Raw genomic sequence first — 16,491 nt, forward strand, 5'->3', positions numbered from 1 at the left:
TTGGTGCAAACCTTGCATAAGGTTCTGTCTCTTCTGGGCTTTGCCCCAGCCGAGACCCTCTGCTTTAAACTCAGAGGAATTTCAGCTGCCTTGCTGGAGGGTATATCCAGATAAAGCTGAACTGGAAGATGACCTGGTTGGAGCATCTTCAAAGAAGTCACCTATGCTAAAGAGTATCCAGGGAAGAGCAGGATTTAAGCTGCTAGGTTAGACACTGCAACAAGAACTCTCTGATCACAAAGCAAGGTATCTGTGGCTGCTCGCAAAGGATCAAGGGCCTAGAATTTATTTAGAGAAAAAGAAGATTGATTGTCCCCCAACATGAGACTGTGACTGCTCTTAGGCCCCGTTCACATGTAGCGACGTATCGCGCGAGTTCCGTCGCGACATCGCGCATTTTTGCCGCGCGATATCGCGAGAAGTCGCCGGCCAATGCTATTCAATGGAACTGTCTTAACTCCATGTCGCGCGTCGCTCGTCGCGGTCGCTTCTACCGGACCCTTTTTTTGGCGGATTTTGCTTTTTTTCTATGGAGCCCGACGGAGAAGGTTGCGCTACCGTCGCTGGAACGTCGCCCCGAAAGTCGCGCTATCCCGGCTGCTGCAAAAGGTATGTGAACGGGGTCTTAAGCTGGCCATAAACCTATAGATTAGTTGCAGATTTACTATGATCAGATGGAAAAAGTGCAACAGATTCCTCCATCTATGCTAAACTTTGTGGATGGAGGAAATTCTCACTGGACCAAGCTTCAGTATTTTTCTAGTTGGCCCCGCTGGCTGTCAAAATACCTGAACAATCTGATTGGATGCAGGCAGTGTTTAGGTATTTTAAGAGCCAGCGGGGCCAACTAGCAAGATAATAGAGCTTGGCCCAGCGTGAGTTTGCTCCATGCACACAGTTTAGCGTAGATGGAGGAATCTGTTGCACTTTTTCCATCTGACCACAGAAAATTTGCAGAAAATGTATAGGTGTATGACCAGCTTTACAGAGTCATAGATCCCAATAGTTTCTGCTATCACAGGGTCATTTCAATCAACTTGACTGTTCCTAAAGAGTAAACAGCAATTACTTAATTTAATTAATTATAAAGAATCATGCAAGACTTGCTACTATTTTTTTCTCTTGGGTAACCTGTACCTCTAGCTCCCCCTACTAGATAGTTCAATTGTTCTGAGGAATGTACCAGGTGTGTAGTATATAATGTCTTTCAATCGTCTTAGGTAACCAAACAGTAACTGTACAATTTGTAATTACAGTGCAATGACGGTTGAGCTAGAAAAGAAGGAGGCTTACGTTTTGGTCTCACCATGACAACACCTAAAGCTAAAGTATAGTATCATTTATATGACTATTTACATTTTCTTGTTCATCCTTATGTTTTAGACATAGAGATGTTGATTTACTAAAGGCAAATAGGCTGTTAACTTTGCCAAGGAGTTTTCCCTTAGCTTAGTGATTGAGTTAAAGCTTTGCTGACTTTCATCATCCAATCATGTTGCACATGATTGGGTATGCTTTGCAAAATGAATGTTCACCACATTTACTAAGCTAAGCGAAAATTAATTGCAAAGAAAAAATTCCCTTGCATCGTAAGCAGTCAATTTGCCTTTAGTAAATCAACCACAGAAAGCACATTGTCTTCACAGAGTCATCCAACTTATAAGGGTTGATTTACTTATGGCAAATAAGCTGTTAACTTTGCAAACGAATGGTCAGTAAGAGGAAAAAATGCCACAGTGTCAGTGATCAAGGGGAGGAAAAAATGTCCCTTGCATAGGACAGTGTGCAACAGAGGCTCTGTCCCCAACCCACTTACTATTCAGACCTGATGTCAGTACGCTTGCCCCATGGGAGGTGGAAGTGAAATTTCCTTTTTATCCTCTCGATGTTCCTGTGACAGCTCACTTGACTGGGAGAAGAACAGGACTTCTCTCCCCAGTGGGCACCTGCACTGATGATAAGTCTGTAGCTGTTCTACATTATATTGGTCTGCAATGCCTCCCACTAATGCCTAAACACTCAGAGGGGAATTTATTAAACTGGAGCAGTCAAAATCTGGAGCCCATCAGCTTCCCTCTGTAGTTTGTTCAGTTAAGATTTAAAAATGAAAGAGAAAGCTGATTGGTTGCTGTGCACAGCTGCTCCAGATTGTGTCTGTTCCAGTTTTGATAAATTCACCTCTCAGTATTCTAGCATCAGGCACTTGCTGCTCTGCAGTTTCCTGGATCCTAGGACACACTAATTGGAGCTTTCTTCAGCCCATCATTCCTCATCTCAGGGACCCTGACCAGTTCCCCGCTAGCCTGCCCCCATAGCAACTTTGTGGACTGTTATAGCAGTAGTTCTAACATTGTATATGTTATATACAATGTATATATACAGTATGGTTGTGTAGCATTGTAACAAACATCCAGCAGATTTTTGCTTCTGCTTCAGAGTATGGTAGTTTGCTTCTAGAAATACATTTACATTATAGGGAATGTTTGGAGAAAGAAATATGAGATGGACACAAATCATAAAATATAGGGGTCTATTCACGAAGCTGCCGAAAGATCTGGCCGTAGCTTCGGCCGATCCTTCGGCTAGCGTCGGCCCCAGGACCCCTTCGGTTCAGTAGAACCGAAGGGGTGCTGTACGGGCTATTCACAATAGCCCGTACAGCACCCGATCATGGCCGAGCGGCTCAGCCGAGCCGAACGCATATGCATCGGCTAATGCTAGTTTACTATTGGCTATTGCAAATTGAAATAGCCAATAGTAATGTCCCAATGCTTTTTAATGGGAATTTTTTTTTTTTTTCCTATTCTGACAGCTTCGTGAATAGACCCCATAGACTCGTACTGTTTTACCCTCTATTAGCAGTTAAAGGAATGTATTGTCTTTTTACAGGGTTATTCACAAAAGGGTGAAGAGTTTGGAGAAGGCCGGAGCATAGAACAATCTAGGACAACATAGTTGAACTGGAAAGTGAGATGACTTGGAGAACTGTTCCACATCAGCTATGTTGTCCTAGATTGTTCCATGCTCCTGCCTTCTCCAAACTCTTCACCCTTTTGTGAATAACCCTGTTAATTTTTTTTTTTTAAGTAAATCACTTAATTTTATTCTACATATTATTATCAATGTGTTATGATTTTTAATACCTTGTATATAGATGATCCTTTCTGCAAATGCTTGGTACCAGTTCATCTTAAGGCTATCAAGCTGTTCCATAAGTCTACCTTTGTAGTGATGGCAGAACCTGGGATTCATGTGACCAGATTACTTTTCTATACTCAAAACTATTCCATTTTGCTGATGTCTCTTAGTCCACAACAAATGCATTTGGTAGTTCACCATGGTGAGATACCCTGTAACATGTGCTGTTTGTTATATGCTATACAGCCAAAAATATGATGTGATGTGCATTCTAATATTGATCAGTGAGATTTGCCATCACGGCAATGTCAACCGACATCTCCAGCATTCATCCCACGAGGACCACAAGGTGAATTTTATATTGATGCATCTTGCATTTTGCTCCGTTTGTTGTACACCTTCAACTTTGAAAACCCCAACGACGATATGATAGTAGTAAAGACAGATATAAGCTTGTAACCTGACTCTGATGGTTCAAAATAAAAAAGGCTAGCTGTAATTAGGCCTAGCTGTATTGAATCAGTGGACTCTAATTATCCCTAATCTTGATTGATTTAATTAAGTTTAAATTACTTTGCATGCAGTGCCATTTGGTATTGCATCACCTTGTTCATTGAATAGATGATGTAAGTTGAAAAAGTGTAATTTGTTCACTCTACCCTAGTAAATTTACATCTTATTAACAATTAACTGCAAAGCAAAATCTTGTGTAGCAATGAAACATAATACATTTCTTCACAAAGGTGTAGATATTCTTTAAGGACAATAAGGTTTATCAATGGCAAAAAAACTGTTACAGTGTATGTAAACCCTGAAGTAGGCTATACACGATACGAATTTCATATGGTTCCTGATGATCAGACATCTCTCATTTTGCTTTTTTTTTTAGAACACTAATGTATTTATATATTTATGTATTTATATATTATCACTGTTATTTTTGGAGAACAAATCATGATTTAAATAAAAAATCACCCAAAAAAGTGGAACTAGCGCCAGGAAAAAACATCATGTATCACCTTCCTACACAATTAAAAATTTGAGCACCATCAAGCATGCCAGCAACAAGGACAAGTAAGTCCTGCTGTTCAAAAAAGCTGATTCATCCATGCCAAGTGACCTACATATATGACTGCATAGCTTGTTTGTCTTTGAAATATGATGAGGTAATAGATTTAGAAAAGGGATGTGATGGAAGGGAGTAGATCACTGGAAGTCACCCTTTATGCTGGTAGTACCTAGGGCAAATCAAGGGATGGGAAAGGTTGCGTGTAGTCACTGTGCACTTGATGCCACCTTGATGTTTCATTTGTTTCCAGTAATACTTTAGATTCACACATGCTGGCTTATATAATTGGCCAATATGGCCATGGCTGATTTGGTCAATGATTTCAGTCTGCATCCTGCCCCTGTGTTTACTGGGATTGCCCAGCTGTCAACTGAATGGGGCCAGGGATGCATCAATGGTTGCTAAGATGCCAGCAGTCGCTAGCATCCTTGCAACCAGTGATGCATCCCTGGTCCCATTCCGCTGCCTTATGGGAAACTGTCACATGTAGTAACATAGTAATACCAAGTGTATGACTTCCCACTGCAGCTGGATGCTCACCTCGATGGGTGAACAGCCATTTTACTTGGCTGGTTTACAGAATGGCGAACAGCCAGAGTTGGACCAAACCCTGCATCAGCCTGAACCCCCTGGAACCCCATCCCTAATGACAGGTAGTATGGTGGTGAAGAGGGCATTAGAACCAGTTAAGGGTGACAGGAGGAGACCTCAAAGATAGTATTGAAGAGGATTAAAGTATCACTGAGGGCTTGTTCACACCACATCCAGAAGGGAACTGCGCAGTGAGACCTACTTCAGGTCTATATTACCAGGTGAGCACCCCTCTGCACCTGTGTGTTCACTGGGTTCATATGATGAAGGATTCAGAGAGACTTCTGATTGGTGGCTTCTCGATAGTGTGAAAAGGATTTTCACATGTGGATAACACTAGATGTGTGAATTTTGCTGCACTTTGTTTTGCCCTCTGATATTTTCTGCAAAGATATAGTGTGGATTACACTAAATGTTTGCAAAAAAGGACAGAACATGAACTCACTGATGAAATGGTTATTGGTTCAAATAACTTTTTTACTAGCTGACAAACTGAACAAATGTATTCACCCACCAGAAATCTGTTCGCTCATTTTTAGGAAGGGGTAGGGGATTCATGCCCCTTACTCACTTCTCTGGCTGATTATGGGGCAAGATTTTCTGTCCCTTGTAACTTAACCGACATAGTCAAATAGTAGAATACTTTCTTATTACAACCTGACCCAATTAAGAAAGCATAGTATTTCCCTGTAAGGTCCATTAGACCATGGGACTGGGAGTCCAATCTTATAGCTCCCTGAGCCCTGCCCATCAATAAAAGAGTGATCCTACCCTGGATCCTGCTTACTTACTGACCGTACTGACCACTGATGAAATGGTAATTGGTTCAAAGAACTTGGTTGACAAACTCAACAAATTGATTCACCCACCAGAAATCTGTTCACTGCACGCATCTGGCTTCATGTATAGGAGGCATAAAAATACAGCTCTTAAGTAAATCCATAAATATAGATGGCAAAAAGTGAACTCCCTTCTGCTCTAAAGGAATTTGTATTGGACCTCTTAGTGTAAATGTACAAGGTAATGGATACAGATCTACTAATACATTTTATATCGAAAGAAAAATCCTTACAAAAAAAGTGTTCATTTGGCTAAACAATGTGATTCATCTCTGCTTTATATTCAGGTTACATGAAATCTGTATTTGATTAGTTTACATAAGGGTATGATTACCCAAGCAAGGATGTGCCATACTTCCTCATGCATTACATTCATTACAGCTGATAGTGGTTATGTCTCACGCTCAACCTCTAAGCAGCAGTTTTGAAGACACCATATGGTCACATATTTTCTTGTAGATTATAAAAAAAGGAGAGCAAACTGTACAATGTGTGTTAAAACTAACATTTCCTTTTTCAGAGTTTGCTTGAAGAAAAGATTTAACATATCTGTGATTAAGTGTATGTATGTGCTGAGATTTTCTCTTGGGTTTTCTAGTAAGCTGTCTGTATATTGCAGATTTCACTCATCCATATGCAGTGTAAACATGGCAGTGTAAGACTATTCAACGTCACAATGACACATTTATTCCTCTCCACTGGTAGCATGGAACAAGCTCACCCGCCCCCTGAAATGTAGGACAGCTACACATATTTCCCAGCCAAGTCAGGGAAGATTCTCTGTACTCCCAATGCAAGCTGTATTTTTCACACAGTACTTTACACAAAGACAATAAACCAGCAATTATACACACAGCAGCACCATTTTTAGCTTCCTTCAACATGCATCCTTATAGCTAACTCATACAAATGCATTGTTAACTAAATGATCTGGATATATTCCACAATTGTTATCTCTAGGCTGTAAAAAAAAGTATGTTGAATCAGGTTACCTGATCAATGCTGGAATTCGTGTTCGCGTCTTGCTTTATATTTCTTTTTTTTTTAGAAGTATGAATGAATACACTAGAGTGTTTCACTGACGTTTCAGATGTTTTAGTAGGAGGAGTAGGCTGAGAATGATCTGGCTGTTTGTATTAGCAAGAAAGGGAGGGTGACGATTCTTGGGCTGGTCTTTCTGGCTCACTCTCTGTATTCAGTGTTTAGTACAAGCGCCTAAGGCAACCCAGCCCAAGTATTACCTTGTATGTAATATACTATTAAGGAAAACTGTGCTAAAGGGAGGTTTTACAGAGCAACACACATTAGACTACTTACTTTCACCCTAAAGGACTTTGTTTTTTATCGTTGTACCACAAGAAATGACATGGACAGCATGCTCGTCTATAGCAACCATTCAGCTTTCACCATTTAAAACTGTGGAGCAGTCAGATTAAAGAGAACTGTTAAATTTTATGTATAGTCGAAATGTTTAAAATTAGTTTTGGATAGAGTAGGGAAGTATTAGAATGCCTGTCAAGTTTATATTGCTTACAGTACATCAAGCTATACTGCACAAGCTTCCCATGAACCCATCTCCAGGGGTTGGTGCATGGCTGTACTGTGTAAATCCAAATGCAGAAAAGAGCCAGCACGCCAACTTGAAATCCAAAGTGACAGTTTACTGAAGTCCCATATCAGTTAAAACACCTATGATGTTTCAAATGTGGGCCCTCTTTATCAAGGTGACAAGCAGAGACAAATGGACCACAACCTTGTGGGAATTTGTATTTGTAAATATTAGGGGTTGTTGCAACAGTTAGCCCAGAACACTGCAATGAGATCACAAGTAGGAGATGGGTGCCTGCTTGTAGTATACTCCAGAAGATGGGAAGTTTTTGCATTTTAGAACTTCTGTACTGCTTTACGTTATCAAAACTGTCAAAAGATAAATTAAACTATTAAAACTGAACTATGGGCACAAACATTTTTATTTAAATATCTCTCAATAGCCAAAAACTGTATAAATCCACATCGAGTTTACCAAATGCCTTTGCAAACCTATATATTAACCTGTAATGTAGCAATGACATCACACACTGCTACATAAAACTTGTGCAGGGAGCAGAGCTGTGGGAGGGACCCAGCAAGTCCATCCACTACAGGCTGCCTGCAGAGAACTGCAAGGGGGCTAAGACAAGACCAGTCATCCTGTACAAGGAGAGATAGCAGGAGTGACTACGGTAGTCTTTATTACAGGAAGTTCCTGCACATAGAAAATGTGTCACACTAAATTACTGCACAGATCTTGAAGCAGGGGCGGACTGAGCCAGGGAGCAGAGTGGCAATTGCCCCCTGGTGCTCTCTAATGCCCCTTGAAAACGGCCCCCGCTGCCAAGCGGAAATCACTTATTTCAGCTCTCCCCTCTCAGCTGCTCATTAGCTGCAGGCTGCAGCGGCCAAGGAGGAGAAGAAGCGGTTCGGGTGCCTTTGGTAACTGCCCGCTTCACTGATTGGGCTCCTCGGCGGCTACCTGCATCTTCCTCCACCCACTGCAACTGCTATAGGTTGGGAGGGAGAGTGCAGCACCACCATTGGCTAGCTGTATACTTCAGAAAAGCAGGTCCTGAAGGGAGGACACAAGAAGGCTGCTGGAGGCTTCACCTCAAACATGCAGGCAACATCGATGCTCCCCCTACCACCATCAGGAAAGAAAGAGGGCATGATGGCAGAGCACCTGAATAAGGACATCAGACTAACTGTGTGCACTGTAAGTCCCTGTTCTTTCTGCGTTACGCCACTGACCTCTGCATTACTAGTGACCGCTGACCTCTGCATTACACCACTGACTTCTGACCTCCGCATTACACAGCTGAACTCTGCATTACATTGATGACCACTGCATTACATTGATGACCTCTGCGCTCTGCGTTACACCGCTGACCTCTGCACTATGCATTACACCGTTAACCTCTGAACTATGCGTTACACCGCTGGCCTCTGCACTATGCATTACACCGCTGACTTCCATACTATGCGTTACACCGCTGACCTCCGCACTCTGCGTTACACCGCTGACTTCTGCATTAGACAACTTACCTCTGCATTACACCGCTGACCTCTATACTATGCGTTACACTGCTGACCTCTGCACTCTGCATTACATCGCTTACCTGTGCATTACACCACTGACCTCTGCACTATGTGTTACACCACTGACCTCTGCACTATGCGCTACACTGTACTATGCATTCCGTACTATGCTTTACACCGATGACCTGTGTACTATGCGTTACACTACTGACCTCTGTACTCTGCATTACACCGTTGACTTCTGCACTCTGTGTTACACTGCTGGCGGCTGTACTCTGCGTTACACCACTGACCTCTGTATGCTGAATTACATCGTAGACCTCTGCACTATGCGGTACACCGCTGACTTCTGTATTATGTATTACACCACTGACCTCTGTACTAAGCGTTACACCGCTGACTTCTACAATCTGCGTTACACCGCTGATCTCTGCACTCTGTGTTACACCACTAATCTCTTCACTCTGCATTACACCACTGACTTCTGCAATCTGTGTTGCACTACTTACCTCTGCACTCTGCATTACAACTGACCACCACACCTTGACAATTCACTTTTTTTTATTGAATCGGCTTCTGTGGAACCACACGGTGCCTGCTTTCAGCACTTCTGCTGCCCGCATATCTCCCACTTCTGAGACCCTCTGCACCCCTCCTGAGACCCTCTGCCTGGGACATCAGGTCGCTAACCCAGAGCAGAGTGGCAGCACAGAGTATGTAGCAAATTCATATACAATATTTTTGCATTGCTGGGATTTGTAGTCCTCTATAGCCAGTTGCCTTTTGGCAGTGCTGTATAATGTATTGCTGGGATTTGTAGTCCTCTATAGCTGCTGGTATTCTGAATTGCTGTATAATGTATTGCTGGGATTTGTAGTCCTCTATAGCTGCTGGTATTCTGCATTGCTGTATAATGTATTTCTGAGATTTGTAGTCCTTCTACAGCTAGGAGTCAGTGGAAGAACTACCAGGGTTGCAGCAGTCGTGCGTGCATGCACGGCAGTGATGATGCATCCCTCTGCTACTGGTTTGCTGTAATTGTCCATGTCCCATACAATTTCTCGACCGCATCACTTCCAAGTGCACATACACATGAAGAAAGGTTGTCAGGAAAACCACTGATTTGGAAGACGCAGTTGAGTATCGGAAACGGAGCAGAGTAAGGCTGGAACTAGGTGAGGAGCCCAGCGGGAGGAGAGTGCCATCCCCTAACTAGTCACTAGTCAGTGGACTTCCCGGTGAGTCCTCACATCACCTGACCATTCACACTAACATTACATGGGTGGCGAAAGGTGAGGGCGGGGAGAAGGCAGGGGAAGAGGGACAGCGGGAGGGGGAGCCAAGTCACTGCACTATTGGCCTCTGGGTTGTACTTGCCCCCTGGGCCAAACGTTGCCAGTCAGTTCTTGTCTGGAGGAATTACACAAAGCACACCAAGAGTAAAGTAAGAATACGCATGGCTCTGGTATTTAGCCATTTGCTTATATGGGAGTTCAGTATTAATCTACAGTTTAAATAATTTAATTTCTGTGCATTTTTCTATTGCTTCCTGATGCCCATACATTATGCTTTTTAAAGAGAGCCTGGAGTTCAGCTTTGAATACATCTGGATGTAATTTTGCTTGTATAGGCAAATTCTAAATACATTGTTGTTCAGTGATTGGTGTTTTTGCTGTACATTGTTTATAAAAGGCGCATTCTAAAGTGATGTCTTTATCTTCATATATAAATGAAGAGAAGAATGACATTATTGGTTTACCAACTTTAGCACGCAACATACTGCTTATCACTTCTACAACTTTTATTGTAAAAGCCAGTTACTTTGCATCCCTGTTAAACAAAATATTACAGCTTAAGAGATGGATTATAAGATAGATAGATAGATAGATAGATAGATAGATAGATGTGCATCTCGAGTGCAGCTGCATGCAGTAATGCGCATATAATATTTAAACTGTATGATTTACATACTTTAGATACTCTTGTTGGCCACCACAGGTAACCTGCAGAATGTTTATTTTTTTTAGTTGTACCATAAAAAATGCATTGGTAGAGCTTTATCACAGAAAACAGTAATTGACACTGTACTGTATGTAAAAGAATGTGCCCTAAAATTTTAATGAACCTTTATTTGTTGGCAGATATAAGCTGTAAAATCAGACAAGCCCTCGTACTGCATAGTTTTTGGTAAAAATAAAGGACATTGTACAATCAGACTATAGCATGTGTAACTAGCATAAGAACACATACATATTATATTAAATAAAATATTTTTGGTTTAAAGTATCACTAAAGGCAAGCCTTAATGGCTGCATTAAGGTAAAAAGCACCGAGTACCTTTTATGTAACCCCCCACACTTACCTGTGGTCAGTCGTCTCCTCCTCTGGGACCAGGAAAATATTTGGCTTTCCCCAAGCTTCGTGGGCCTGGGGGAGGGTACTGAGGGCAGTTACTATGCGTTACACTACTGACCTCTGTACTCTGCATTACACCGTTGACTTCTGCACTCTGTGTTACACTGCTGGCGGCTGTACTCTGCGTTACACCACTGACCTCTGTATGCTGAATTACATCGTAGACCTCTGCACTATGCGGTACACCGCTGACTTCTGTATTATGTATTACACCACTGACCTCTGTACTAAGCGTTACACCGCTGACTTCTACAATCTGCGTTACACCGCTGATCTCTGCACTCTGTGTTACACCACTAATCTCTTCACTCTGCATTACACCACTGAAGGCAAGCCTTAATGGCTGCATTAAGGTAAAAAGCACCCAGTACCTTTTATGTAACCCCCCCACACTTACCTGTGGTCAGTCGTCTCCTCCTCTGGGACCAGGAAAATATTTGGCTTTCCCCAAGCTTTGAGGTCCTGGGGGAGGGTACTGAGGGCAAAGGAGCCAAAGGTTCCTTCTGCTGTCAGTCAAAGTGTGACTGTGGGGGGCCGTGGCTTGCCGCAAGCTGTGTATGTCTATGGACGCAAACAGCTAGCTGTGGAAACGTGCACAGGTGTCTCCTCAGCAGCTGTCTTGTTGCGGGAGACACCTGCACACAGGAAGGGGGGGGGTTGCAGTTTGTGGACAACTTGAGAATTAAGAAAATAAAAGGTGTAAAAAAACAAAACAAAAGGCATTTCAGTCAAGTCTGGCCCTCTTAATAAAAAATGATGAAAAAGATGTGATGGTTTGATATTACTTTAACTGTAGCTGCACAAGGGATTGCTCCTGAAGTCTCACTGTCATCTGACAGATGTCTTCACTTTGACCTCAGTGACACTATTGCTTTATAAGAGAAATTAAGAGCCCTAGTACACTGTGAAAGATTTTTCTAATATAGTGGACCAATCATTCTTTTATACCATGTAATAATTGTAAAGATATCCAGGCGCATGATAGCTTTCCTCCTTACAAGTAGTGGGACATCCCGTAACTCAGCTTTGACTGGCCCAATACCTATATAGGCAAAGCCAAAGGATCTTAAGGATCTTAAGCATAGGCAGAGAGTGCAGGCTACTTACCCCACAGAATCAGGGGTGTATCTACTGCAAGGCAAACTAGGCATTTGCCTAGGACGGCACTTCCCAAGGCAGGAAACGCCACCCAAACCAATGAGGTGGACAGGGCCAGACTTGCCCTTGTGGGCCGAGGCTGGGCGGCACAGAATCAGGCAGCGTCGACTGCCTAATAAGGCAAACTAGGTGGCCACAAGGCCCTAAGAGTGGCTGCCTAATTTGAGAGCTGCCCAGTGGAGAGGAGGGCCCAGTGAGATGCGGTCCGGCTGGCTTTGTGCAGCAGGTGGAGGAGAAGCAGCAAGTGGCTCGGGGCTGGCCATAGCATGTGATCTGATGGTGGGATGTCCCAGAAGCAGGCTGGGGACTGCAATGTAGCCTGTTGGTACTGATGGCAGTTCGAGCTGCAGGTAAGAGGAGCAGCACATGTATGCAGGGAAAGGGACTATGCACAGCCCACCTGAGACCATGCACAGCTCTCCTGAGACTCCGTGTGCGCTGTATCCAGTGACTGACAGGTTGCGCAAAATGACCTAAACAGGATGGGGTGGGGCAAATTTAGATTGAGGGGGGTGCCTGAGTTTAGTCTTGCCTAGGGCAGCACAAAACCAAAATACACCACTGCACAGAATAGAAAAAGGGTCATTGCTGAGTGATTGTGTCTGCAATGAAAAGCAATGGCTCTGAGGAGCAATCATCCATTGTATGTTAGTGTCATTGCAGAGGCAGTAAAGACAGAAGTGAAGTAACAGTGTAGGTTTAGCAGCTAGCTACTTGGAGTACCCATAGGTGGTGAGCTGTATAATGCTGTATAATGTTTTTTTTACCCATGGAGTATCCAGTTTTTTTGCCTAGTGGTGTCTGGTATGTTTTCCCTCCTCCCTGTTCAAAGTAGAGCAAACCAATTCCAAAAGGTGCCCATACACTGCTCGATTCTCGTATAAGAATCGCGGGAAATCCCGCGATCGTACGAGAATCGAGCAGTGTGAACGGAGACGTGCGACCGTTTCTACTGTACGGTCGCACGTCTTCCGTCGAACCAGCATGTTCGAAAACCAGCCGGGAATCGTACGATTCTCGGCTGGTTAGAACGGTGCTCGGAAGACAAATGCCGAACGGGCCGGTGTGCGCACGCGCACACTGCCCTTCAGCATTGCGGTCATCGGAAGCCCGCCCCTCAGGGGGGCGGGCTTGCGATGATCGAGAGTGCGATCTGCCTGTCCAAGATAGGCAGATCGTACATTTTTTTAATCCCTGTACAACCATTGCAAGACTAAGGTCTTGCAATGGTTGTAGAGTGTATGGCCACCTTTAGCCTGACCATAAGATCTAAGTTGCTCTGCATTTGCATGTATTTTTTTTTTTTTTAAGGAATTGGCCATCTGCATTTTTCTGTATCTGCTATGATTTTGTGCCTGTTCTTTGTTGCACAGTTTATTCCCTGGAGATCCTTTCATTAACAGCACCTCATGTTAATGTTTATGTAGGCTAGTCCACTACCTTACAAGTAGCAGAAATGTCAGCCTGCTTTGTGCACTTCGTAAGTTGGCTATTCAGGTGCCTATTAAGTCTGTCTTATAGGTTTCTCAACAGCTTAGGCTGGGTTCACACCTAGGCGTTTTTCCACGCTTTCGTACTCGCGGAAAAACGCTCAAACAGGGAAATGCCATTATTTTCAATGTGCATGGTTCCCATCTGGGCGGTTTTCCGCGAGTACGCACGTGCGGGAAACCGCCCTACGCCCAAAGAAGTACATGTACTTCTTTGGGGCGTTTTGGTCGGGCGGTTCCATTGGGATACAGCCAAGTATCCCTCTGAAACGCGCGTTTTTCGCGCGGTTTTTTTACCTTGGTTAAAAAAACGCGCGAAAAACGTGCATATTCAATCCGCCTAGGTGTGAACCCAGCCTAACTGAAGGAACGTGCATGTTGGCTGACAATGCTGCTGCTAATTGTGAGGCAGTGGCTTAGCGTTGTCAGCCTTAAACAGGAAGTGATGTTTCTGCCAGGTTCTCTGGAAACTTTGCAAAAAAATATTTTTTCAAGAAAATCAAAACTGGAGCAGATAAAATCTGGAGCAGATAAAATCTGGAGCAGCTGTGCATGGCAACCAATCAGCTTCCCTCTTTCATTTTCAAATCTTAACTGAACAAACTGAAGAGAGAAGCTGATTGAGTGCTAGACACAGCTGCTCCAGATTTTGTCTGCTCCAGTTTTGATAAATTCCGCCCAGTATATATAGTGAGACTTGATGGCATACATACTAAAAAAAGGAAGGTTTAGGTTTGTGTACACTTTAGAGTTAGGAGAAATGTTTCTTCCTATTTTAAAACATATAAAAACTGATCTACTTATCGCTTAGAGTAAAATGCATTTTAAAATAAGGAATAACTTTTAAATACTTTTTTTTTTAAAGGTTTAAAAAAAAGGTCCTTCAAAGTCATTGAGATCACGTTACACCATATGACTTTTATGCTGCTGGATGAAGCACAAGAAATACAGGATCTCTGCCAGAGAAGCATGTAGGGGTGGGATTGCAATGTGGTGTTAACACTTTAGGTGACTGATACTCTTTAGTAATGTAACTGTGCAATTGTCTGTAACTTTCACTGGTAACATACACAGAGAGAATAACGATCCATAAGAATTCATTTATAAACATTTGCTAATCCATAACCACATGAAAAACAGTATTATCTTTTGACAGCAACATTAAAAATGATTAATACATCAAGAATTCCTTCATACAATAAATTGCTAATTATTTACAAGATCTGCCCTGGCTTCTAACCTTTGGCAAATTCTGATAATTCATAGGAATGGTTCCAGTGCCATATGCAATTATTGTAAATAGTACATTTGCCTGTATATTATTGATTTTGCTAAGTTCTTCTGCCTGGCTGATCTCTAAAGGTGCCCATACACTGCACGATTCTCGTACGAGAATCGCGGGAAATCCCGCGATCATACGAGAATTGTGCAGTGTATGGAAGGCGTGCAACCGTTTCTACTGTACGGTCGCACGTCTTCCGTCAAACCACCAGGCTAGAAAACCCGCCGGGAATCGTACGATTCTTGGCGAGTTAGTGGCCTGCTGGTTCGACAACTGCCGAATGGGCCGGTGTGCGCACGCGCACACAGCCCGTTTTCAGTCATCTTAAGCCCGCCCCTCATTACAGTCATCGTAAGCCCGCCCCTCAGGGGGGCGGGCTTGTGAGGATCAAGAGTACGATCTGCCTGTCCAAGATGGGCAGATCGTACGTTTTTTTAATCACATTACAACCATCACAAGACTAAGGTCTTGCGATGGTTGTACAGTGTATGGCCACCTTAAGTCTACAGGTGTAACACTTGTTAATGCATACCATAAGATTTAACATACTTATATCTATGCTGAGAATCATACATCTGTTATAGAATTGCACATTTCTCTAATTTTCTCTTAATAGCAGCTTGTGACTAAGAATATCAACATTCTGTTTAATGTAGTATTTCACTCTCAAACTTTTTTTCAATAATGAATCCAGATCAAACAAATATACAGGGAAGTATTTCTAGAAATTTCTGCCCAATCATTTACAGTCATCATGTTTCTGAACAGCGGGCTCTAACTCTCTCTGCTCTACTACCCTGAACTTCCTGTCCTGTACAAGAACACAAAGGATAGCAGTCTCAAGCAGCCATCCATGTACTAGCTTGGAGAAGAGAAAATGAAGGAGTGAGGAGTTGGGAAAAGAGGAGTGATATGCCTTGCTGTGCGTGTGCATTTCTGGAGACACACATAGCTTACTAGCACACATAAAGGTGGCTCCATATGATCCTGCAGGGGAAAGGAACCATCCCCAGGTATGATGTCACCCGAAACGGCCATCGGTGACACTAAATTGGGACATCATCCCGCATGTGCGGGACATCATCGTGCATGCGTGACATCATCAAGCACTGTGTGTTTAATGACATCACGTGCGCTCATCTGCCAGCGGCCATCTTGGTAATGGATGCCCGCAAAGAGAGGAGGGGACATTCACCCAGTGGGATAAGGTATGCCACTGTCGGTCTCTCTGTCCATGACCAAGTGCCCTACTTTTCAGAGGAGGTTACACCAAAGTGACTGCCTGTCATTTTGGTGTCACTCCCTCCAATGAAGTCACCCAGTGTGGGCCGCACCACCCTTGCAACGCCACTGATCAAGGCCAGTGCTCAGGGGACAAGCTGATTCTACAGGAAGTTAAAACTTTTAGACATCAAGGAACAGAATCCATTGTAAATT

The 16,491-nt window shown here is 43.2% G+C and overlaps 1 protein-coding gene across 1 annotated transcript in view; it reads right to left on the minus strand.

Moving 5' to 3' along the window:
* Positions 1–6,720, minus strand: part of LOC108791187 (monocarboxylate transporter 2-like) — a 51,215-nt gene extending 44,495 nt beyond the window's left edge. Inside the window, exon 1 of the mRNA XM_018561593.1 lies at positions 6,630–6,720. The gene's annotated coding sequence lies outside the window, so the exon portion shown is untranslated. The remainder of the gene's footprint in view (positions 1–6,629) is intronic.
* Positions 6,721–16,491: the final 9,771 nt, after the last annotated feature.

The sequence above is a fragment of the Nanorana parkeri genome, unplaced genomic scaffold (genome assembly GCF_000935625.1).
Source record: "Nanorana parkeri isolate BGI_ZX_2015 unplaced genomic scaffold, ASM93562v1 scaffold532, whole genome shotgun sequence".
Taxonomy (NCBI): domain Eukaryota; kingdom Metazoa; phylum Chordata; class Amphibia; order Anura; family Dicroglossidae; genus Nanorana; species Nanorana parkeri.